Here is a 26,132-nt window from a genome sequence, read left to right as displayed (position 1 = left end):
CTATGATTGTGTTGCTGTCGATTTCCCCTTTTATGGTTGTTAGTATTTGCCTTATGTATTGAGGTGCTCCTATGTTGGGTGCATAAATATTTACAATTGTTATACCTTCCTCTTGGATCGATCCCTTGATCATTATATAGTGTCCTTCTTTGTCTCTTGTAATAGTCTTTATTTTAAAGTCTATTTTGTCTGATATGAGAATTGCTACTCCAGCTTTCTTTTGATTTCCATTTGCATGGAATATTTTTTTCCATCCCCTCACTTTCAGTCTGTATGTGTCTCTAGGTGTGAAGTGGGTCTCTTGTAGACAGCATATATATGGGTCTTGTTTTTGTATCCATTCAGCCAGTCTGTGTCTTTTGGTGGAAGCATGTAATCCATTTACATTTAAGGTAATTATTGATATGTATGTTCCTATTCCCATTTTCTTAAATGTTTTGGGTTTGTTATTGTAGGTGTTTTCCTTCTCTTGTGTTTCTGACCTAGAGATATGCTAGGCTTTTGATTCTCTTCATAAGAAATTATGACCCCAGCCCGAAGGCACAGATAAGTAGATGATAGATGGACTATAGATAGAGATGGAATAGATTAACATAAGTTGAAAATTTACTTTGTGGTCATGCCTCATTTGGTCAAGTTTATGGAATGTTATTCTTTCATTGGTACATTCATTTATTCATTTAAAATGTTGTCCAGAATGGTTCAGTTGATTAATTCCTGGGTTTATTTGTTCTGAAAACAAATGGTTACAGATTTTCTTTGGATCCTTTTCCAAAATATTTGTAATTGTTGTTGTGTTGATTTTTATAATATTCTGGTTTAGCTTTTAATTATCATGATCATTAATATTATTGGTTTTCCCTAAGTAAAACTTTAACATAAGAAGTAGTATGTATAAATATACTTCATAAGTCAATAATTTTGTCATAATGTCAGTACTTGTTAACAAAATCTTAAAAGACGGCAAATAAAAAATATGTAAACATTTCACTAGTGAAGACATGATTAGGTTTGGAGGACTTTTTATTTTAAAATTATTAGCTACATAAAGTATATGTAAAAGTTACATGTGTGCTAGACTTCATTGTTATAAATCAGTTCCCTTTTTGATATTTGTATTTCAGCCTTTCAGCCTTTATCAAAAATAGGGAAAAATAAATTCATGGAAAGTTAAGCATGTCCCTTTAATGCTTTTGCTGTGTGAAGTTATGTTTCAAATGTGTAATTCCCAACAATGATCTTTGTCTTTTGAATTCCCAGGGCAATTTATCTGTGTATTATGACTAATCTTTCTCCCTTCTGTGATGGTTACTTATGTGTTTCAAATCCAAGTACATCCTATAAGCTAGTTTTAAAGACAGGTTTTATGTTTACTTCATCTTGGAAACCTCTGCCCATAGCTACAATAATAGCTATGTAACATAGTAGGTTATATAATAGTAGCTCAGAGTATATGTAAAATGAAAATCATATTGGTTGATAGTACTAAAAAATGGTTAGTACAAGGTACACCAAGTTGTACTGACCAAGGAGAGCTCAATGTAAAGATCTAAAGTAAACATAAGGAATGCCTAGCTCTATGCAATTGTTTTTATGGAAAACTTGAAACATATAGCAATAGTAAGCTATTTTGCATAGAAAACTTTATGCAAACCAAAATGATCCTTGTTTTAAAGATAAACATCAGGGAAACCTCTTATCTTTTCTAGATGACAGATTAATGAATAATTTATCTTAATAAGGTAGAATTTGAAAGATATCATTAGTTCTCCTCTATTCTTATATAGAGGCAATACGATGTAGAAAATAACATCTTTATGATGTACAGCAAGATAAAATGGTTGTAGAATAGTAAAAACTTCCCTCTCTTTGTTATAACAAATAACATTTGCTTTGGGAATGTAACATCCCAAGCCTGGGGTACAATTGGTGATAGTACTTCCAATCTATTTTTTTGAAAAGAAGGAAAAGTTACTGTGAGGTTAATAGCCAAGAAACGCTTTAAAGCTCTGACACAATTGCTCACATATGAACCAAATGTTCTTACCAGTGGTGCCTCCTCACCATTTAAATTTAAACACTTAAATACCTTGCTTACCATTGAGAAAATTTGTTCTTTTAAAATATGACTATATACTTAGCTTTGTTTTAATAAATAGGCAAATAATTTTAGGCCAAGAACCAAATACTTAACTTCATTGCTTTGAAGATTCTACTATTTATATTCTATCAAATAAAACATTAATACTGCATTTTGTCCTGCTTACTAATCTGAAGCCACTATTTTTGATTATTAACATATTTGAAATATTTAACCCATTTTTAAACAGGACCTATATTTTTCAGTGTTATTTCAAATTTTATTTGAAGAATTCATTAATGAAGTTATCGCCTGCCTAAGAACAAGAGTAAAATCTTTACGTCTTGACTTAGTTTGTAATCATGAGCCTGTAGAAAAGTTTAGTTGAAAAAACATCAAAATAAAATAAAATCAAAATATTAATTACTAAAAGGTCATGCAGGAATATTACACACCTTCTCTGAGTAATCAAAGCTAAAATTGGGAGAATCTCTGGCAATCAAAAACAGAACGTGATTCAGATACTATAAGTCAAAAAGCATACATAACGCTTCTGCCCCTTGTAGAAAGAAAACATTTCTTTAAAAGCCAAGGACAAAGAGAATAAGCTTAAATAAAAGCAAAAAAGAATCATCTTCCATAAACAGTGCCTCTTTAAGATGAAATCTGAGAAGCCAAGGGCAAGAATTCTTTTGAGGTCTAATTTTCTCATTGTATCATGGCTTAAAGTAATGCAAATCTTGTGGGATAGCATAGCTATAACTCTAAATTAATTAAAAACTTGATTGACCTATAAAAAAATAGAGAATAAAAGGTCATTTTTTTACATGATAATTTGATTGTCCGCAGAATTCTGTGCAATATCAGATTTAATCTTGAGCTAAACATCCAGGTAACGGGCAGAAAAGATGAAATTTCAAGTACTGGGAAATACCTATCATCTAATATATACTGTTGTTATTTGTCAGTTTTAATAACCATTGGAGGAATATAAGTACATGCAAAAGCCATGATCTCAGTTTGAATACATATGGACCTGAAATGTTATACTGACTTTTTATAGCCCCTTTCAGATAAATGACTGTAAGCTTCTCTTTTAAAAACTATTATATTTATTTCCACATAAATTTTGAAAGTTACCTATTTTTCTAAGTCTCAGTGTAGAGGGCTGTAGTAAAAGAAAAAAATGGTTTCTAATCCTATTTTACTGATGTTTGTTAAATTTCTATTCCACTAATTTTTCTGTGATTTCCAAGAGGGACTTGTAAAGCCAAATGTGTTAATTAGGTGGGAAGAAAAAAATCACCATGCTGATTAAGCAAGCTAGCATCACAAGGGATTGGAGGGGCTAACAAAAAGGTTTGTCTTTTTTATTCTGGCTGTGGAGTCACAACTCATTATAAGAATATACTGTATAACAGGTGTCACTGATTTTGACTAAATTTGATCATGGAATATGTCACTTTAAAATCTATTTAAATATTACCTCCATTCCATCTATTTTTTATTCTTAATAAGATTTGGCACCTTTCAAGCATGCTCACTGAAAAAGCAGCCACATAGTCAATGCTTTTGGCAGAGGAAAATCAAAAACATTAGTTCTTATTTCTCATGGCAAGCTCAGAAATGGCATTGACACCAAAGTCAATAACAGAAGAAATCATTTGTCTGCCTCAAATGACATCTATATAACCATCACAACGTATACGTGGTGATGATTTGAAAAAAAAAAATTGTCTAACAAGTTATGGATGAAAAGATGAAAAGTAGTTTCCTAGTAATTGAAGTTGATATTTCCTATAAAATTTAACATGGTTCATCATAGTAAATGATTTAGTAAAACTTAATAGAGTTTCCCTTCTACGGTATTTTTATATTGTTGGTCAGATTAGTTATCACTTTGTTTTTGTTAATTAAACTTACACATACATATGGAATGCCAGTTAGGTGCCATGTACCAGCCTCACTCCATTTAATCAGTGACGATGCCATTCTGCAGGCATCTCAAAAATAACTTGATGTTTGAAATTAAAATATTGGAGTCACTTCATTTATTTTTGTATTTATAGTAGTGACTGATTAGAATCTTTTTATTCTTGCATATACAAACAAGTACTCTATATTTATTTAATTATAAGTTTGAGATAAAAGCCATATTAATTTGAAACTGGGGTTCCTTTTATTAAGTTTGCCACTTTTGAGTATATCATGGGAAGCTATCTTATTTGTCATCACCGCAACCATTCCATGCTATACATATAAAATCCTCTCTGAACTCTCATCAACGTGGTTACCACATATGATTCTCTACTTTTGAATTCTTATTTTCTTGAGCATTTGGTTTTTGCATGATGTTACCTGTATGTTAATGAGTTGTGGATGTGATAACACTCAGCTTTCTTTTACTTAACTACAATTAAAAACAGTACATGCTATCATTTTCAGTCCATACTGCTAGTTTCATACATATGATTTTACAAAAGGAGTCATCATCTCCTCATTCTAGCACAGAACTCCTTAGTTGATACATGTTCCCCCTATATAAAGAACCTGTTCCAGCTAACTATTTAGCCTCATTGTGGTCAAAGAAATCATGGTATTCTTACTACTGTGAAAGGCATTGCGCTTGTCTGGAATGATCTTTCTGTCTGTCTACACAAATCATTAAAGGTCCAGCCCACCACACCTCAGGCATGGCACTTTCTTTTCTGAAAGCACAAAGTAATGTTTTCCTCTTCTGAATTCTCAAAGCACTTGTTGAGGTCTTGACACACTTGCCTGGTAGGTGCTGCTGTCTCTGTGTCTCTGGTTTTTGCTGAAACATTGGTAAGTTCCTAGAGAACCTCCCATTTTGCAGATTCACAGAACGTCTCCTTGTAGAGTTACAGCCCTCTCTCAGGTTGTTTCAACTTAACTTACATTAGCCTTTATAAATGTTGTTAATAAATACTGTATATCAAAACTAATACCATGTAGACAAACTGTTCTCTAGAACATTTTCCCTCATATGTGCATAATATTTCAAAGCTCTTGAATGGAGAATTGCACGTTTTTTGTGTTTATTAACTGCCAGGAGTGAATGTAAATGAAGTGAATGTGTATGAAGTGTTCTGTAGTGGAGGAAAGCTATCTGAGATTTTTTAAAATACTTTGAAGACAAGAGGACTACTACAATAACAGTAGAGTAATATAACATTGTAGCATTTTTTAAGATTTTGATGATTACTGAGGGCACACAAATTGTGTACAGATTCTTTTTTGTTTCCCCAGTAAGTCGTGTTCACACATCTTTGAGCATTTGCTGTTGCTGGTTACTATGGTGTAGTTCATTCCCTCTAGAGAACATTTGGAAATGTGAGGGGAAGATTTGTTTCTTTGTTTTTATATTTTAATCGTTAACATAATTAAAGGAAGTTTTGAGTTTAAGTAGTCAGGGACTACGGGTGCATACCAAGAAGAGTCACCCTACCCAACATTCTAGTAATGGCCCATTCCTGGACCATTTTTTATACATCTTCTTTGCTTGGCTAATTTCTTCTTGGGTCTCAAGGTAGGTGCAATTTTTATTGCTAAACCCCCATAAAACACAGAATCCTGGGCTAAAAGATTTCCATAAATGCCATAAAATTTTGAATAGCATTTATCATATTTTAATGTGGCAGATTGTTTATATTTCCATACTCTAATAAGATCTATAAAGACAAGACCCTGTCTTATTCACCCTTGCATCCTGATGTGTAGCATAATGCCCTCTCATATTTCCTTAGTAAAACATTGTGGAAGGAATGGATCAATTAATGAACAAATGGAATCTTTCATACCTTTCTGACTTCAGTAGTGAATAAGTATTTGTTGAAAGTTTAGATAGATCATTCTGGTGTCACCCAAATACAGTGAAAGGAAAATGAATCAAGAAATATCAAAAAGGAGGCCACAAAAATTACATAAAGTCGAATGAAGATTGGGTAACTAATGACATTTCCTATAGCTATACTAGATTGTCTTTAAAATAAATGATCTTTTGTTATATTGCAATTAATAAATATTATAGAAAAACAATAATAAATATTATAGAAAAAATATTACTAGTGTTTTGTATTAATATGGCTTTGATATTTTAACAATGCATTTTTGGTATTTTTTAAGACCTAACTCAGAGAATTTTTATCTCTGTATTTCTGGCAATGCCTGACATCATGCTTTGCATATGGAATGTACTCAGAAATTGCTTGCTTACTAAATTTAATTTAAATTAAATTTTAATTTAAATTAAATTTTAATTTAAATTAAATGTTCAGAAACTCAATTTCATAGGCACCATGCCTGAGAGAACTTTAGACCCATTAACATTGGAAGGTCGATATAAATCCTGACTTTGGTCTGACTTAAGTCTTGGAGTTTGTCCAGTGCCAGTAGGAGACAGTAATGAATTGTGGAATTGTGCTCATTCAACAAGAGCATTTCACTAGACAACATAGCTGTAGTGATCTATCATCTAATTCTCTCTCTCTCTCTCTCTCTCTCTCTCTCTATATGTATATATATAGATAGCAAGTAGAAAGGTAATGAGACTATATTTACTGTATATCTTTGCTCTAGTAAATTTTACTTTTCTAATTGAAAAGTCAGTTTATTCATTTACAATCACAATTACAAGCAATTCTTTTTTATTATTGAAGTATAGTTGATGTACAATATTATATTACTTTCAGGTGTATAACATAGTGGTTCAACATTTAAATACATTATGAAATGATCACCACAATAAGTCTAGTAGCCATCTGTCACCATACAAAGTTATTACAGTATTGTTGACCTTATACTGCATAATACAGACCTGTAACTTATTTTGTAACTGGAATTTTGTACCTCTTAATCCCCTTCACCTATTTCACTCAACTCCTTACCCCTCATTCTTTCCCCTCTGGCAAACACCAGTTTGTTCTCTGTATTTATGAGTCTGTTTCTGTTTTGTTTTTTAAAATTCATTTAGTTTGTTTTTTAAATTCCAATGTAAGTTAAATCATATAATATTTTTCTTTCTCCGTCTGACTTATTTCACATAGTAAAATACCCTCTAGGTCCATCAATGGTGTCACAAATGGCAAGATATCATTCTGATTGATGGCTGAGTAATATTCTATTGTATGTATATACCACTTCTTCTTTATCCATTCATATGTGAATTGATACTTAGGTTGCTTTCATACCTTGGCTATTATAAATAATGCTGCACTGAACAAAGGGGTGTACATATATCTTTACAAATTAGTGTTTTTGATTCCTTCAGCTAAATAATCAGAAGTGGAATTGGTGAATTGGAAGGGAGTTCTACTTTTAGTTTTTTGAAGAACTTCCATAGTGGCTGTACCAATTTACATTTCTACCAACAGTGCACGAGAGTTCCCTTTGCTTCACATCCTCACCAGCACTTGTTGTTTGTTGTCTTCTTGATGACAGTCATTCTGATAGGTGTGAGGTAATATCTCATTGTGGTTTTGATTTGCATTTCTCTAAAGATTATGTTGATAATTAAGTTAATAAGTTGTAATTAAGTTAATTAAGTTAAGTTGATGATTAAGTTATGTTGATAATCTTTTCACATACCTGTTGGTCATCAGTATGTTTTCTTTGGAAAAATGTCTATTCAGGTCCCCTGCCCATTTTTTTTAATTAGATTGTTCTTTTGCTATTGAGCTGTATGAGCTGTTTATATGTTTTGGATATTAACGGCTACTGGACATATCATTTCCAAATATCTTCTCCCATTCAGTAGGATGCTGTTTCATTTTCTTGATGTTTTTCTTTGTTGTGCAAAAGCTTTTTCATTTGATATAGTCTTATTGGTTTATTTTAGCTTTTGTTGTCCTTGCCTGAGAAGACAGATCCAAAAAATATTACTAAGACCAATGTAAAAGAGTTTACTGCCAATGTTTTCTTCTAGGAGTTTTATAGTTTGTTGTTATATTTAAGTCTTTAATCCATTTTGAAATTTTTTGTATATGGTGTAAGAAAGTGGTCATTTCATTTTTTGCATGTAACTGTCCAGTTTTCTAACACCATTTATTGCAGAGGCTGTCTTTTTCCCATTGTATAGTCTTGCTTACTTTGTCATAGATTAATTGAACATGTAAACATGGGTTTATTTCTGAGCTCACTGTTCTGTTCTGTTGATCTTCATGTCTGTTTTTGTGCCAGTACCATACTGTTCTCATTACTCTAGCTTTGTAGTATAGTTTGAAATCAGGGAGCATGATAGCTCTAGCTTTATTCTTCTTTTTCAAGATTGTTTTGGTAATTTGGGGGCTTTTGTGGTTCCATACAAATTTTAAGATGCTTTGTTCTAGTTTTGTGAAAAATTCTATTGGTATTTTGATAAGTATTACATTGAATCTATAGATTACTTTGGGTAGTATGGACATTCTAACAATATTAATACTTCTAGTCCATGAGCACAGGATATCTTTACATTTGTGTTGTCTTAAATTTCTTTCATTATATCATTATATCTTATAATTTGCAGAGTACAGGTCTTTTACCTCCTTGGTTAAATTCATTCCTAGATATTTTATTCTTTTGTGATGCAATTGTACATGGGATTGCTTTCCTAATTTGTCATTCTGATAGATTATTGTTAGTGTATAGAATCACAACAGATTTTTGTATAATTTTGTATCCTGCAAAAGTATATACAAAATGACTTTACTGAATTCCTTTATGAGTTCATACAGTTTTCCAGTGGCGTCTTTAGAGTTTTCTATATATAGTATCATGTCATTTGCAAACAGTGACAGTTTTCCTTCTTCTTTTCCAATTTGGATGCCTCTTATTTCTTTTTCTTGCCTAGTTGCTGTAGCTAGGACTTCCAATACTATGTTGAATAAAAGTGATGAGAATGAACATCCTTGTCTTGTTCCTGATCTTAGAGAAAATGCTTTCAGCTTTTCACCTTTGAGTATGTTAGCTGTGGACTTGTCATATATGACCTTTATCATATTAGGTATGCTCCCTTTGAACCTACTTTTGGAGGGTTTTTATCATAAATGGATTTTGAATTTTGTTAAAAGCTTTTTTATACATCTATTGAGATGATTGTGTGATATTTATCCTTCATTTTGTTAATGTGGTGTATCACATTGATTTTGCAGATATAGAACTACCTTGCATCCCTGGAATAGATCCCACTTGATCATGGTATATGATTATTTTTATATATTGTTAAATATGGTTCATAATATTTTGTTGAGGATTTTTGCACTAGGTTCATCAGGGATATTGGCCTGTAATCATTTTGTGTGTGGTGACTGTCTGATTTTGGTATCAGGATGAAACTGGCTTTGTAGAATGAAAAACATTTAGAAGCATTTCTTCCTCTTCAATTTTTTGGAATAGTTTGAGAAGGATAGGTGTTAACTCTTTTTCTAAATGTTTGGTAGAATTCACCTGTGAAGACATCTGGTCCTGGATATTTGTTTGCTGGGAGCACAAGTGTAATGACATGTCATCATTCTGGCTTAAGTTTGACTTTGTCACCAATGTGAGGAGTTTGAAATTTGAATGAAACATTTCAAAGCCCTATCCTTGCTCTGAATTCACATAGCATTTATTCTTTTTAATATGTACAGTTTTAACTAGTATCCCTCATAGTCACTTCACATATATGTTTGAGTCTGAGTATTGTTTACCTAACTGAATTTTAATTACCTGAGGGTATCCAATGGTTGTTTGGTTCTTAAGTGATCATAAAGCAGTTTTTAAAAACACTGTATTGAGGTATAATTGATATACAGAAAATTTGCACATATTCAGTGTATACAATTTGAGTTTTGACTTACAAGTACACCTGTGAAACCGTCACTATAATCAGGGTAATAGACACATTCATCACCTCCAAATGATTCCTTGTGCCTCTCTGGTTTTTGTGGTTGTTGTTGTTGTTTTGTTTTGTTGTGGTAAGGACATTTGTACTTGAATAGTTTTTAAAATTTAACACTTTCTACAAAATGGTGAAGACATCATTTCCCCAGTTTCACATATTCAGAAGCTCAAATTCTTGGGTTGGTGCCTGCCATTAGGGTTGGAGTCAGGGTAACAGGGAGAGGTAGAACATTTGCATTAAAATGAGAAATGTGTGGTTTGCGAGCTCTGTCATTTAAGAGCTGTGTAATCCAGCATAAATCCATGCATTTCTCTATAAATGTAAAAGATTATGAATATGGGCCTATATATTTTTCACCTTTATTATAAGGATCAAATGGGAGCATGGATGGTATGATTATATTAAGCACTCAATTATTGTGAGTTTATTTACTTTCAATAATTTTCAAGGATTGGTTTAATTATCATCATTTTCCCAAGGGACTAAATTACTATTCCTCCCGCCAGCTTGCCTGAAATCTTTGAAGCTAAATGATGCAACTTTCTATTTAGGGATGTTACTTTAGACTTTCTTAAATTTTTATGCAGATACAAATTTCTTTTTTGGCCACCTTTACCTACATATCCCCTTAAGAAAATATTTTAAAAACTCAGTAAGTGAAATTACTTTTAAAACTTTTTAAAAATGTATTTTTATTGAGATAACAGTGGTTTATAACATTATGTGCATTTCATGTATACAACATTATATTTCTACTTCTGCATACCCTACAGTGACCTTACCATCAAAAATTTAGTTTCCATCTGTCACCATACAACTGATCCCCTTTACCCACTTTGCCCTCCCCCCTGCCCTTTCCCTGCTGGTAACCCCTACTCTGTTCTCTGTATCTACAAATTTGTTTTCTTTTGGTTTTGTTTGTTAATTTATTATGTTTTTGGTTTGTTTGGCTTTTATATTCCACATATAAGTGAAATCATACAGTATTTATCTTTCTCCATCTGACTTAGTAAAAACTTTTTTCTCCATGTATTTGGAGTGGAAACTGTATAACAGTGGTTCTTAAACATTTTACCATGCATCAGAATCACCTGGCACGTTTTTAAAAGCAATCGCAGTGTCCCTCCTCCAGAATTTCTCATTCAGTAGGTCTAGGGTGACGTCCAAGAATTTAATTCTAACAAATTCTCAAGTAATGCTGGTAAGTACTGGTCTTAGGACCACATTTTGTGAACCATTGATCTATAGTTTTCTCCCTGAGTCAACCTATAATTCATTTTAGGTTGAGTTTAATTCCCCATCCTTTCAATCTGTGCCTTACCTATTGCTATCCTATCTTTAAAAATTATTATTCCTCCAAATTACTTTCAGAGTCACATTTGGCCCTATTATGATGTGAAATTTAAATCAGTGTTAAAACCATGATGCCATAAAAGGTAGATACTCCTGAAGTAATTAGCCTCTCCTCCCACCCCCAGCCAAATAATTGAACTACTAGCTTCTCTCTGTTGACACACACCCAAATGTAGATGCACCCTCAAATTTTAGCTACATGCTATTGGTCAGTACCTGTTTTTACTTTCAAGAAGTGATAACATAATTAGAGATCGACCCATTTTTCAAATTTGGCATGATGAGACGTAATAGGATACTTAAGAGTGAGGTCAGTTGCATTGTATGACAGGGATAGTGTGAACTGGCGTAGGGGTGGATATGGAAGATAATGAGGGAAAACAGAGTTGGCCTGGTCAGCAACTCTAGGTTAAAGTTGTATTTCTGACATACTTTAGACGTAAAATCCCTGCTTTATTTCAAAATATAAAATGAATACTAACATAAGAGATTTGTAAAGGTAACTAAATATAACATTACTTGTGAATCTGAACTTCAGAAATGATTCTGAATAGAAATTTTATAATTTAAGAAAGAATACATTTATCCAGAGGAACAATTACTCCCCAAATCAATAACGACCTGACATAAACAAATCAGTAGTTGTCTCTGTTCTTATAAATTCGGAAAAAGCTCATTATATTTGGCTGTCAATAAAGAAAATGGCATAATTAGCAGCTAATTTAGAGTAACTAAAGTGTATTAGCCCTAGTCAAGTGAACAGGTGTATTTTTGTTGCTGTCTTTAGTAATCACACATGTATGAGTCATTGAAAAGCCAATCTGGCTGGTTCTGTGCATGCTGTTTTATAGTATTTTCTCTTTGCTGGCACGCACATTTACCTGAAGATGGTTCACATCTGTTCTTTGTAATTTAGTGATTATGTGAGGTCTCTGTGTCCTCCTTGTTTATTTTAAAAGGACTATGGGAAGCTTCATTTTCGTGAGATTTAAGGAAAAGTCTTGATTTCTGAGATTTCTTTGGTTATTTGCAGTCTTTCCTTACAAGTCAGTGTCAAATCTTTACAAACTGTTAAACATTTAGAATCTGTTTAAATTATTTTCTCTGGTCATACTAATTTAGCTCATATACATTGATGGATGGTCCCTGATATTTTTCAAGCTGCTGCCAGTGCTTGACCATCGTGCTTGTTATCCAATGGTAAACCTGATTCATTGGGATAATCGTATGTCCCAGTCCAGGGACAGTCCCTGTTTATACCCCTTGTCTTTATGTAATTATTGATATTCCTTCTCTCAAAATTGGACACAATTGGATGAACAAACATATGTCACCCTAGATAATGAGGTGTAACTGTTGAATCAGTAAAGTGAGAGATTAGATAATATCATTTCCAACTGCTATGGAAGAAGTCTTAGTAAAAAGTGCCTACTCACTTTTAAATTTGTAGGAATCAAAACTAAAAGTTTTGGAATTAATCTGCTTTTTGAAATGCTATAAATTATAGCATATTTCTGGCATATTTTGTACTTCTAGTTTATGTATCATCTGGTCTAGTTTAGGTTATTTGGTATAGTGCAAAGTGGAACACTATTTAATCTGTACCATTGTCACTCTTGGAGAAATGCTCTTTTCACCAGCATCATCAAGTGTACTTTTATCCCCATTGTACTTATTAATATCATCTAGTCTTGTCCACTATATTCAATATATACTCTATTGATTTCCATTTGTTATGTGACTCTAACAGACAGAGATTCAGGGCATCTTTTAGTTTCATTTGAATCAGTTAGTGTAGAGGGTCAGGTGCTTGATAAAAGTGAAATTACCCTTACAAGTGAGTACAGAACTGTTTACCTAGAATAATGAACAATTTTGTGTGTTGGTTGAAATGCTGGATTTCCTACTGGGGAGTATTCCAAGGAGCAAGAAGCCTCTGTGTCAATATTCTATACTTGCATTAGTTGATAAGGTTACATCAATAACTCTCATCTAACAACATTGTGGATACAAAAAGATCTGGCACTATGAGATATATGAATAGAAAATGACACTGGGAATAAAAAAAGGGATTGGTCTTCTAACCACAGGCATGTTTCTAATGTTCCTGCTGTGTTTCTTTCCTCTCAAAGATGAGATTTGGACCTATCCAAGCAGTATCATAAGTAATAAATGGTACTTTTATAAATTACCAGGATAAAAACATCTGTCTGCTTTCTCACTTAATGATCTCAACACACATCCTCCTTAAGAAACCTGTAGTTGCCTACGTATAAATAATACATTGACATGGTTTCAGTAAAGCCTTCAGTGAGAACTATAACTGATTCAAATGTGAAATAGTGACATTTTCTTGGGAGTTATTCATAGCAATGGAAAGGGCACATTATACTTACTTACAGGGCTTTCAGCCAATACTCATTAAGTCATACTGTGTAGACTATAGTATTATTCTCAGAACTACCAAGATTATAGATATTATTAGCTATCCATTTCACAAATTATAAATAATGGAAAATACCTTTTAGAATTCAGACTGTATGCTGTATCAGACATAGACATTTCTGAGTGCTTCTAAGAGATTTCTGCAGGTAAAGCAATCAGTACTAAATGTAAACATATTTTATGATCACCCAGGGTTTCAGAGATTCTTAGGCTTCCAGAGACATTAAAAGTGGCTTCTAAGGAAATCCAGAACATAGCTTCTTAAATGTGGTAATTTTTAGTTTGCAAATATACCTACTTGAGGGGCTGTGTGTTTTCTGGCTTATGTGGACGCACGTACATACATATGTTATGACAGTGCTAGGGAAGTTAATTTTTTAAAAACTTAAAATGATGTGATTTGAACTCTTAAAATGTATTCCTTTCCATTGTTGATTTTGTAGCATTATTGACAAAATTGATGTCCATTCAACAAAAAAGAGAGGAGGAATGTTTTATACTCTCTTATGTATTGCTTCATGATATGATTTCTAAGGTATTTTGCACTATATCAAATAACGATTATTATCTAGAATATCCAATTATAAGTCATAACTAACATACACAATCAAATATATTAAGTAGATTTAATCTTTATCTGTCAAGAACAATGTATGTATACCAGAATGGCAAAGATTTCTTTTGAGTTATAGTTGATTTGCAATGATATATTAGTTTCAGGTGTACAACGTAGTGATTCAAAATTTTATATATTATAAACCATTTAAAGTTATTATACAGTATTTGCTTATATTCCCTGTGCTGTACAATATATCCTTATAGCTTATTCATTTTATACATAGTAGTTTGTACCTCTTAAGACCCTACCCCTATCTTGCCTCTCTCCCCTTCCCTCTCCCCACTGGTAAACACTAGTTTGTTCTCTGTATCTGTGAGTCTGTTTCTGTTTTGTAATGCACATTCATTTGTTTTATTTTTCATATTCCCATATATAAGTGATAACATACAGTATTTATCTTTCTGTATGTGACATATCACTAAGCATCAAAACCTCCAAGTCCATCCATGTTGTTACAAGTGGCAAAATTTCATTCTTTTTTGTGACTGAGCAGTAGTAATCCATATATAGATAGATAGAGATATAGATATATGTATGTATATGTGTCTGCATGATGTATGTGTGTGTGTGTGTGTGTGTGTGTGTGTGTGTATATATATACACATATATATATATATCTCACCTCTTCTTTATACATTCACCTGTTGATGGACACTTAAGTTACTTTCATATCTTGGCTATTGTAAATAATGCTGCTATGAACTTTGAGGTGCATGTATCTTTTCAAATTAACATTTTTGTTTTCTTCCCATATTTGTCCAAGAGTGGAATTCCTGGATCATATGGTAGTTTTAGTTTTTTGAGGAATCTCCATATTCTTTTCCACAGTGGCTGCACCAATTTACCTTTCCACCAACAATGTACACAAGGGTTCTCTTTGCTCCCTTTGCTCCCAAGTAACAAATGCTCACCAACATTTGTTATTTGTTGTCTTTTGATGATATCCCTTATGACAGGTATGCGGTGATATCTCATTATTGTTTTAATTTGCATTTTTCTGATGATTAATGATGTTGAGCATCTTTTTATGTGCTTACTGGTCATCTGTATGTCTTCTTTGGAAAAATATCTATTCAGGTCTTCTGCCCATTTTTTAATCGAGTTTTTCTTTTTTTTTTGATGTTGAGTTGTATGAGCTGTTCATATATTTTGGATATTAACCCCTTATGGGTCATATCATTTGCAAATATTTTCTCTCATTCAGTAGGTTGTCTTTTTGATAATGACAAAATTAAAGAGAACGGTTTAGGAACAGATAGCAAACAGTGGTTCCAGGTATTAGGAAGAGGGGAAGTTGGAGCAGGGAAATAATTGTGCCTATAAACGGGTATTGTGAGGGGTCCCTGTGATGAAATTCTTCTGTATCTTGACTGTTGTAGTGACCACATGAATCTACAGGCGTGGGAAAATTGCATAGACCTAAATACACAAACACACACATATACGCAAACTGATGAATTTTGAGTAAGGTCAGTGTATTATATCTGTCAATTTTCTGGTTGTGATATTGTGCTATGTTTATGCAAGATATCCCCCTTGGGGGGAACTGGACAGAAAAACATTCGAATCAGCTCAAACACCCTTTTCTCCATTCAGGCTTACCTAGATCATGCACAGAAGACACCAAACTAATTCTCCCTTGCTGGTATGATTTTCCACTCTTTTATCGAAGTATAGTGTCCTATCCATTTTGTATTCACAGAACCTAGTATCGTACCTGGCGCATTGTGGGTGCTTGATAAATATTTCTTCAGTGAATGTATACATGAAAGAAAAAAATTCCACTAAATGAAACTGTAATCTGAGGAATTTCTTAGGCCTACAGAGATTTAGATTTCTGAAAATAAATTATTTTAATGAGAAGTACTAATTTTTATAGGTTAGAATCTTAGAGGCAATATAGTTTATTCTCTTTTATTATGTCGAGTCTATTTCTCTGTAATAATAGGAATTATGCCCAGAGGAAAAATGGATAGTACTATATCGTCAATAGCCATAGCCAGTATGACCATCTAATTTCTATTAAGGTGTGCAGAGTTAAATCAGGCACATGGCTCTTGCTGTGCTGCTGTTTAAATATTCCCAACATAACTTCTCAGCCAAGAGAAGAGATTTGCTTTCAGAGACAGACTAGAAAATGTCTGGTGAATATAATATATGAATTAAGAAGATCATTCCCACTTTAAAAGAGAATTATATTACATGGTCTTATGTATTCATTTCAAGAATAATAAAAAGATGCATGTATTCAATATAACACTGTACATTTGTGATAAAGTATCACTTCTTCCTAATCCTGTTGGTCCAGTTCTAAGGCTTGATAGTTAAAAGGAAAAAAATTAAAAATACCCTTTACATTCGATAGTTCAAATAATATTATATTGATGAAGTATACATATTTCATGTTTTATCTCTTATATCATTTCATTTACAGAGACATTATTGCTCATATATTTGAAACTCTTTTCTGTGATTGGCAACTATCAAATATCCCTTTCTCTTAAGTTACTAGGAATTTTTTTGTTAAATTATAGCACAGTAAACTGTAAGATTGTGCATAATGAAAAATGGTGTTAGAAAAGGCTTAGCAAATTTCTGAACATTCTACTTAGAATGTGAATATTATAGATTATGAATTTGTATGAAACTCTAGAGCAGAATCATGGCGAACTGAATGTTTGACTATACTTTTTGTTTAATTTTAAAAAAACAGAATTAATAAAGGTATACTCCAATTAAATTTTATAGAGTAAATATCTGTAACCAGCAGCAGATAAAAGAAACAGAAAATTACCCAAGAACACCCTCAGGCCATATCTAGTCTCAGTTCATTTTACCACACCAAGGGTAACTACTATTCTGACTTCTAACACTTTAGAATAACTGTGTCTACTTTTGAAATTTATATTAATGGAATCATACAATGTGTTCTATTTTGTGAATGGCTTATTTTGCTCAACATGGTTTTGGAATTCATTTGTGATTTTTGTTTTAATTGTAGTTCATTCATTTTATCGCTATGTAGAGTTATCGTCTATGAGTTCCCCAACATATTCATCCATGTACGATGCATACTCATTTGGGTTGTTTCCAGTTTGAGAGAATTTTGGAGAGAACATCATTATGCATGTCTTTTCATGAACGTATCTCTGCATTTGTGTATGGTACATACTAGGAATGGAATTGTGGGATCATAGGGAACCTGTATGTTTTATGTTTGATGCAATAGTTCTCTCTTATCCAGGGTTTCACTTTCTGTGGTTTTACTCATGGTCAACGACAGTCCGGAAATATTAAATGGAAAATTGCAGAAATAAACAACTCATAAGTTTTAAATTGCTAACTGTTCCGTGTTGTGCGATAGAATCTCATGTTATCCTGCTCCATCCCTCTAGGGACATGAATCATCCCATTGTCCAGCTTATCCAGGCCGTATACACTCGCTACCCACCCATTAGTCCCTTAGTAGACTTCTTCGTTATCAGATTGACTGTTGCAGGATCACAGTGCTTGTGTGCAAGTAATCCTTACCTTGCTTAATAATGGCCCCAAAGTGAGAGTGTAATGGTGCTGGCAATTCAGATATGGCAAAGAGAAGCCATAAAATGCCTCCTTTAAGTAAAAAGGTGAAAGTGCTTGACTTAATAAGGAAAGGGAAAAAAAATCATATACTGAGGGTGCTAAGATTTACAGTAAGAACAAATTTTCTATCTGTGAAATTGTCAAGGAGGAAAAAGAAATTCATGCTATTTTGCTGTCGCAACTCAAACTGCAAAGTTACTGCCACAGTGCATGATAAGTACTTAGTTAAGATGAAAAAGGCATTAAAATTATGTGTGGAAGACATGAACAGAAAACGTGTTCCAAGTTGATGGCAACCTGTTGTGCCATAAAACACTGAGCCTGTTCAAGGACTCCAGCAAAGGGTCCCCTGAAATGAGTGACACCAAGCCATTTACTGACAGTCAGAGATGGTTACACAGATTCAAGAATAGGTTTGGATTGAAAAATATAAAAATTACTGAGGAGGCTGTGTCTGCCAATGAAGAAGTTGCTGCCACATTTCTGACAGAGTTGAGGTTGATTAAGGAGAGAGACAACGTTCCTATAACTTTCATTACAGTATATTGTTATAATTGTTCTATGTTATTATTGTTGTTAATCTCTTATTGTGCCTAATTATAAATTAAACCTTATCATAGATATGTATAGGAAAAAACATAGTATATATAGGGTTTGGTACTACCAACAGTTGCAGCATCCACAGGGGGTCTTTGAACATATCTCTCGTGTATAAGGGGGAACTACTGTATTAGTAAACTGCCAAAATGTTACCGAGAGCGACTGTACCAATCTGTACTCCGTGGTGAGACATCTAGTCATCAAATATTCCTGCTTCTTTGTTTGAGCCTTTGAGGTGAGCACATAGAGATAACCTATTATAGTTTTAATTTGCATTGCTATGATGATTAATCAAATTGAGCAACATTACATATGTTTATTAGCCATTTGAATATCCTTTTATAAAGTGCTGGTTCAAATTCCTCTTTTTCTATTATCTGTCTTTCTGTTTTTGTTATTGCATATATTTTCTGGATGTTTCAAGTATCTTCTCCCATTCTGTGGCTTATCTTTTCGCTGTCTTAATGGTATCTTAACTATAGTGAAATACAATTAATCTTCCTCTTTGTTAGTTAGCCCTTTTTGTGTTTTAAGAAATATTTGTCCATCCTGAGGTCATGGGTCATGAAGTTACTGTTATATTTTAAAAACATTTTTATTATACGTAAATATTTTATGCATTATATATACAAATATGTTTTATATATGACTATATTTATAAATTTTATATTATTATATATGAAATATTTATATTAGATACTACTTTTTACTATATACGTATATATGTGTATATGTCTATATATACAGCATGTATAGCAGAGTGAGGTGTGAGGGGAAAAAAAAAAGTGTATAAGATTGTGGAAATAGTGTGGAATCTGTTGGGAGGACATTGAAACAGGCATTCATCAGTCAAGGGCATAGACAAGGAGGGGAGGGAAGAACATCTGAAGTTTGTGTCATCTTTTCAGAGTTTAATAGGCATTACCTTCTTTAATCAACTCTTGATAAAATGAACAAACCACCCTTTTTTCTCAAGTTCATACAAAAATCATTTTTTGAGTTCTATCATCATGCATGTGGAAAGAGAAGTGATAAAACCTAAGAAAATTCTCACTATTATTATGAATACATTTTAGGAGCTCTGTCTGTCCCACGCATTGTGCTGATTTCTCCTCATTTTAAAATTGAGGTAACTGAGCAACCTGAAAAGTTAACTAACTTGCTTAACATTACTCAGTAAGTACTGGAAATGGGGTTCATATTAAGATTTTGTACATTATAGTGACCACACTCTTAACCCCTATACTGAAGCAACTCTCACAAGGGTTTATGAAGCTCATTAGACATAGGTTTTATAGAGAAGAATAGAAAATTAGAATCTGTATCACTCTCATTGAGCCACCTTAACTACTGAAAAGTCACCATGCATTAAGTGGAAAAATAACATTTTTCCAATTTAAAATGGAGTCCACATAATAGTTCAACCAAGGATGAAAGCCAACTCCAATTATTTTCAAAATTACATTGTAATAATTGGATTTTTTTCAAAAAAATTTATTGTGGTAAAATACATAAGCACAAAATATGCCATCTTAACCATTTTTAAGCATACAGTTCAGTGGTACAAATATATTCATAATATACTACTATTATCATGCTATCATTGTCCATCTCCAGAACTCTTCAACTTGTAAAACTGCAACTCTATACCTATTAAACAATAACTCCCATTCTCCCCTCCCCCCAAGCCCTGGCAGCCACCATTCTACTTTCAGTTTCTGTGATTTTGATTACTCTAAGTACCTCATGTAAGTGGAACCATAAAGTGTTTTTTCTTTTTGTGATTAGCTTATTTCATTTAGCATAATGTCCTCAAGGTTGATCCATGTTGTAATTTTCCTGATATTTTGTATTATTTCTATCTTTTCACTCAATTGAGACTTAATTTTGGCCTAACGTATAATCTAACCTGGGAAACGTCCCATGTGCACTTTAGAAATTTGTATTTTGTTTTGGTGTAGAGTGTTCTGTATATGTCTGTTAGATTTAATTGGTTTACTGCATTATTCAAATCCTTTATTTCCTTATTTCTCTTTTATCTGGTTGTTCTACCCGTTATTGAAAGTGGGGTATTAAAGTCTCCAACTGTTATTGTAGAACTATCTATTTCACTCTTCAATTCTGTCAATTTTTGCTTCATATATTTTGATGGTCTGTTATTAAGTTAGTAATAACAGATTAGTTTATAATTTCCTTCTTCATCTCCTATAACCTTTCTAAAGTATATTTTGACTGATATTAGTATAGCTACCTCTGTTCTCTTTTTGTTACTGTTGGTGTGGAATACCTCTATACTTTCACTTTTTTTTTTAGCATCTTTATTGGAGTATAATTGCTTTACAATGCTGTGTTAGTTTCTGCTTTATAACAAAGTGAATCAGTTATACATATACATATATCCCCATATCTCTTCCCTCTTGTGTCTCCCTCCCTCCCACCCTCCCTATCCCACCCCTCTATGTGGTCACAAAGCACCGAGCTGATCTCCCTGTGCTATACGGCTGCTTCCCACTAGCTATCTATTTTACATTTGGTAGTGTATATATGTCCATGCCACTCTCTCACTTTGTCCTAGCTTACCCTTCCCCCTCCTCGTATCCTCAAGTCGATTCTCTAGTAGGTCTGTGTCTTTATTCCCGTCTTGCCACTAGGTTCTTCATGACCTTTTTTTTTTTTTCCCTTGGATTCCATATATATGTGTTAGCATACTGTATTTGTTTTTCTCTTTCTGACTTACTTCACTCTGTATGACAGACTCTAGGTCCATCTACCTCACTACAAATAAATCAATTTCATTTCTTTTTATGGCTGAGTAATATTCCATTGTATATTTGTGGCACATCTTCTTTATCCATTCATCTGTTGATAGACACTTAGGTTGGTTCCATGTCCTGGCTTTTGTAAATAGAGCTGCAGTGAACACTGTGGTACATGACTCTTTTTGAACTATGGTTTTCTCAGGGTATATGCCCAGTAGTGGGATTGCTGGGTCGTATGGTAGTTCTATTTTTAGTTTTTTAAGGAAGCTCCATACCGTTCTCCATAGTGGCTGTATCAATTTACATTCCCACCAACAGTGCAAGAGGGTTCTCTTTTCTCCACACCCTCTCCAGCATTTATTGTTTGTAGATTTTTTGATGATGGCCATTCTGACTGGTGTGAGATGATATCTCATTGTAGTTTTGATTTGCATTTTTCTAATGATTAGTGATGTTGAGAATTCTTTCATGTGTTTGTTGGCAGTCTGTATATCTTCTTTGGAAAAATGTCTATTTAGGTCTTCTGCCCATTTTTGGATTGGGTTGTTTGTTTTTTGATATTTAGCTGCATGAACTGCTTGTATATTTTGGAGATTAATCCTTTGTCAGTTGCTTCATTTGCAAATTTTTTCTCCCATTCTGAGGGTTGTCTTTTCATCTTGTTTATGGTTTCCTATGCTATGCAAAAGCTTTGAAATTTCATTAGGTCCCATTTGTTCATTTTTGTTTTTATTTCCATTTCTCTTGGAGCTGGGTCAAAAAGGATCTTGCTGTGATTTATGTCATAGAGTGTTCTGCCTGTGTTTTCCTCTAAGAGTTTGATAGTGTCTGACTTTACATTTAGGTCTTTAATCCATTTTGAGTTTATTTTTGTATATGGTGTTAGGGAGTGTTCTAATTTCATTCTTTTACATGTAGCTGTCCAGTTTTCCCAGCACCACTCATTGAAGAGGCTGTCTTTTCTCCACTGTATATTCTTGCCTCCTTTATCAAAGATAAGGTGACCATATGTGTGTGGGTTTATCTCTGGGCTTTCTATCCTGTTCCATTGATCTATATTTCTATTTTTGTGCCAATACAATCTGTCTTGATTCCTGTAGCTTCGGAGTATAGTCTGAAGTCAGGGAGCCCGATTCCTCCAGCTCCGTTTTTCTTTCTCAAGATTGCTTTGGCTATTCGGGGTCTTTTGTGTTTCCCTATAAATTGTGAAATTTTTTGTTCTAGTTCTGTGAAAAATGCCAGTGGTAGTTTGATAGGGATTGCACTGAATCTGTAGATTGCTTTGGGTAGTACAGTCATTTTCACAATGTTGATTCTTCCAATCCAAGAACATGGTATTTCTCTCCATCTGTTTGTATCATCTTTAATTTCTTTCATCAGTGTCTTATAGTTTTCTGCATACAGGTCTTTTGCCTCCTTAGGTAGGTTTATTCCTAGATATTTTATTCTTTTTGTTGCAATGGTAAATGGGAGTGTTTTCTTAATTTCATTTTCAGATTTTTCATCATTAGTGTATAGGAATGTAAGAGCTTTCTGTGCATTAATTTTGTATCCTGCTACTTTACCAAATTCATTAATTAGCTCTACTAGTTTTCTAGTTACATCCTTAGTATTCTCTGTATATATTATCATGTCATCTGCAAACAGCAACAGCTTTACTTCTTCTTTTCTGATTTGGATTCCTTTTATTTCTTTTTCTTCTCTGATTGCTGTGGCTAAAGCTTCCAAAACTATGTTGAATAATAGTGGTAAGAGTGGGCAACCTTGTGTTTTTCCTGATATTAGTGGAAATGGTTTCAGTTTTTTGGGTTTTTTTTTTTTTTTTTTGGTTTTAGTTTTTCACCATTGAGGACGATGTTGGCTGTGGGTTTGTCATATATGGCCTTTGTTATGTTGAGGTTAGTTCCCTCTATGCCTACTTTCTGGAGGGTTTGTATCATAAATGGGTTTTGAATTTTGTCAAAAGCTTTCTCTGCATCTGTTGAGATGATCACATGGTTTTTCTCCTTCAATTTGTTAACATGATGTGTCACATTGATTGATTTGCTTATATTGAAGAATCCTTGCATTCCTGGGAAACCCCACTTGATCATGGTGTATGATCCTTTTAATATGCTGTTGGATTCTGTTTGCTAGTATTTTGTTGAGGATTTTTGCATCTATGTTCATCAGTGATATTGGCCTGTAGTTTTCTTTCTTTTTGACATCTTTGTCTGGTTTTGGTATCAGGGGGATGGTGACCTCGTAGAATGAGTTTGGGAGTGTTCCTCCCTCTGCTATATTTTGGAAGAGTTTGAGAAGGATAGGTGTTAGCTTTTCTCTAAATGTTTGATAGAATTCGCCTGTGAAGCCATCTCGTCCTGGGCTTTTGTTTGTTGGAAGATTTTTAATCACAGTTTCAATTTCAGTGCTTGTGATTGGTCTGTTCATATTATCTATTTCTTCCTGGTTCAGTCTCGGAAGGTTGTGAATTTCTAAGTATTTGTCCATTTCTTCCAGGTTGTCCATTTTATTGGCATAGAGTTGCTTGTAGTAATCTCTCATGATCCTTTGTATTTATGCATATACTTTCACTTTTGACCTGTTTGTGTCTAGACCTAATTTGAGTGCTTTGTAGACAGCATATAGTTGTATCATTTTTCTCCCATCTGCCAGTCTCTGTATTTTGATCCAGGAGTTAAATATATTTGCATTTAATGCAGTTACTGATAAAGAGCCACTCCTGTTGTTTTGCTCTTTGTATTCTACGTGTTTTATAGTTTTTTGTCCCTTATTTCCTGAATTCCTGCCTTTTTTTGTGTTTAATTGATTTTTTTAGTGAAATATTTAAATTCCTAATTTCCTTTTTTGTAAATCCTATAGATCAGTTTTTTATGGTTACAATGGAGATTACATTCAGTATCCTATAGTTATAACATTTGAATTTATACCAGCTTAACTTCAACAACATATAAAGCTTTGTTCCTTTATGGGTCCATCACTACCCCCTTTTAGTGACGATATCACAAAACTACATTTTATACACTTAATGCCCCCAAACAGGGATGAAGAATTCTTTTTAGACTCTGAAATTGTGTAGAAAACACAGTTTGGAGTTACAAATCAATGTTACAATAATATTAGGTTTTAGAATAATACTGTTTTTAAATGTGTTAGTCTCTTAAATCATGTAGAGAACAAAAAGTAGAGTTAGAAACTGTTACCAGCTTTTATATTTGCCAATGTATTCACTTTTACAGAAATCTTTCTTTTTTCATATGGCTTTGAGTTACTGCTAATGGCCTTTTATTTCAACCTTCAGGACTCCCTTGGGTAATTCTTACTGGGCAATTCTTCCCTCAGCTTTTGTTTATCTGGGAATGTCTTAATTCTCCCTCACTTTTGGAGGACAGTTTTGCTAGAAATAGGATTCTTTGTTGACAGTTTTTTGTCTTTGTTTTTGTTTAGCGCTTTGAATATACTTGCCCACTGCCTTCTGGCCTCCAAACACTCTGATGAGAAATCTATGGTAATACTGTTGAGGGTCATTTCTATGTGATCACGTCTGTCTTGTTGCTTTCAAGATTCCATCTTTTTCCTTGGCTTTTGAAACTTTAAGTATAATGTGTCTCAGAGTGGGTCTCTGAGTTCATCTTACTTAGAGTTGATTGAACTTCTTGGATATTTATATTCATGTATTTCATCAAACTTGGGAATTTTTTAGTGATTTCTTCAAATATTCTATGTTCCGTTTTCCTCTTTTCCTTTGGACACTCCCACAATGCATATGTTGGTCTTATTGATGGTGTTCCACAGGTCTTTTAGGCTCTGTTCACTCTTTTCCAGTCTTTTCTCCTTCTGTTCTCAGCCTCAGTAATTTTTATTGTAATGGAAATCTGAGTTACAAGCTTTGGAATTACACTTTATTCACATCGTGGTTGCATAATCTTGTGTAATTTATGGCTAAATAATAGGAAACAAGAATAACTGTATACATAGATTTACCCTGACTCAGAAATGGTGTTGTTTTTGCATCAAATATTATAAAAATAGAGGTCAGTACGCTGACTGATATTAGGAAGCTACAATCTGTTTAGAGGAGAACAGATATGAGGCCATGTAATTATTTTCAGAGAAATACACAAATCAAGAAAATGACATTCAGCTTATTGAATCATTCCATCGAAATGTGTACTCTACATTTAAAAGTAAGAAGTGCTGAAATTCAAAGTTTAATATGCTTCAGACTATAGAATCCACTGAAAGTCACTAAAGTTGAAATGTACAAAAGTCAAATAGATATTGATGAAGAAAGCAGAGATGTGAATTGATTCCATTATTTTAGACATTTGTGTTAGAATTTTACTGTTTGTGGGATTTATTTGAATAATGTAAGAGAATTAAACTGAGACAGTTTGTCATAATATTGATTCATTATGCTTTCTCTGTGTTTACATATTATAAAAATATTTATATTGTAAAAATATTAAAATATAATTGAATTTATTGGTTATATTTACATTTAATAAATAGTCACATATTAAAATATAAAATTTGGGATGTTGCTTGTAGATTATCACAAGCTTAAGTTTATCTTTCTAGCATTATGTACCAGTAGAATTTTATTCAAATTTGTTCTTTAATTTTCTACTATGAAACTTCTGCTTGAAAGATATTTTGAAGGGAGAATCAGATGCTTTCAACTCATTAGAAATGAGCTTTGGAAGAAATGCTCATTATTAATGAAAATATTTACTTAACTCTAGCACAAATTAACCACCAATGTTATAAAAGTGGATAGATAACAAGACACTTTTTGGAATGTCAAATTGGTTT

The sequence above is a fragment of the Balaenoptera musculus genome, chromosome 16, assembly GCF_009873245.2.
Source record: "Balaenoptera musculus isolate JJ_BM4_2016_0621 chromosome 16, mBalMus1.pri.v3, whole genome shotgun sequence".
In the NCBI taxonomy this organism is placed as follows: Eukaryota; Metazoa; Chordata; class Mammalia; order Artiodactyla; family Balaenopteridae; genus Balaenoptera; species Balaenoptera musculus.
The sequence above is the reverse complement of the archived record's forward strand: the minus strand, read 5'-3'. Positions refer to the sequence as shown.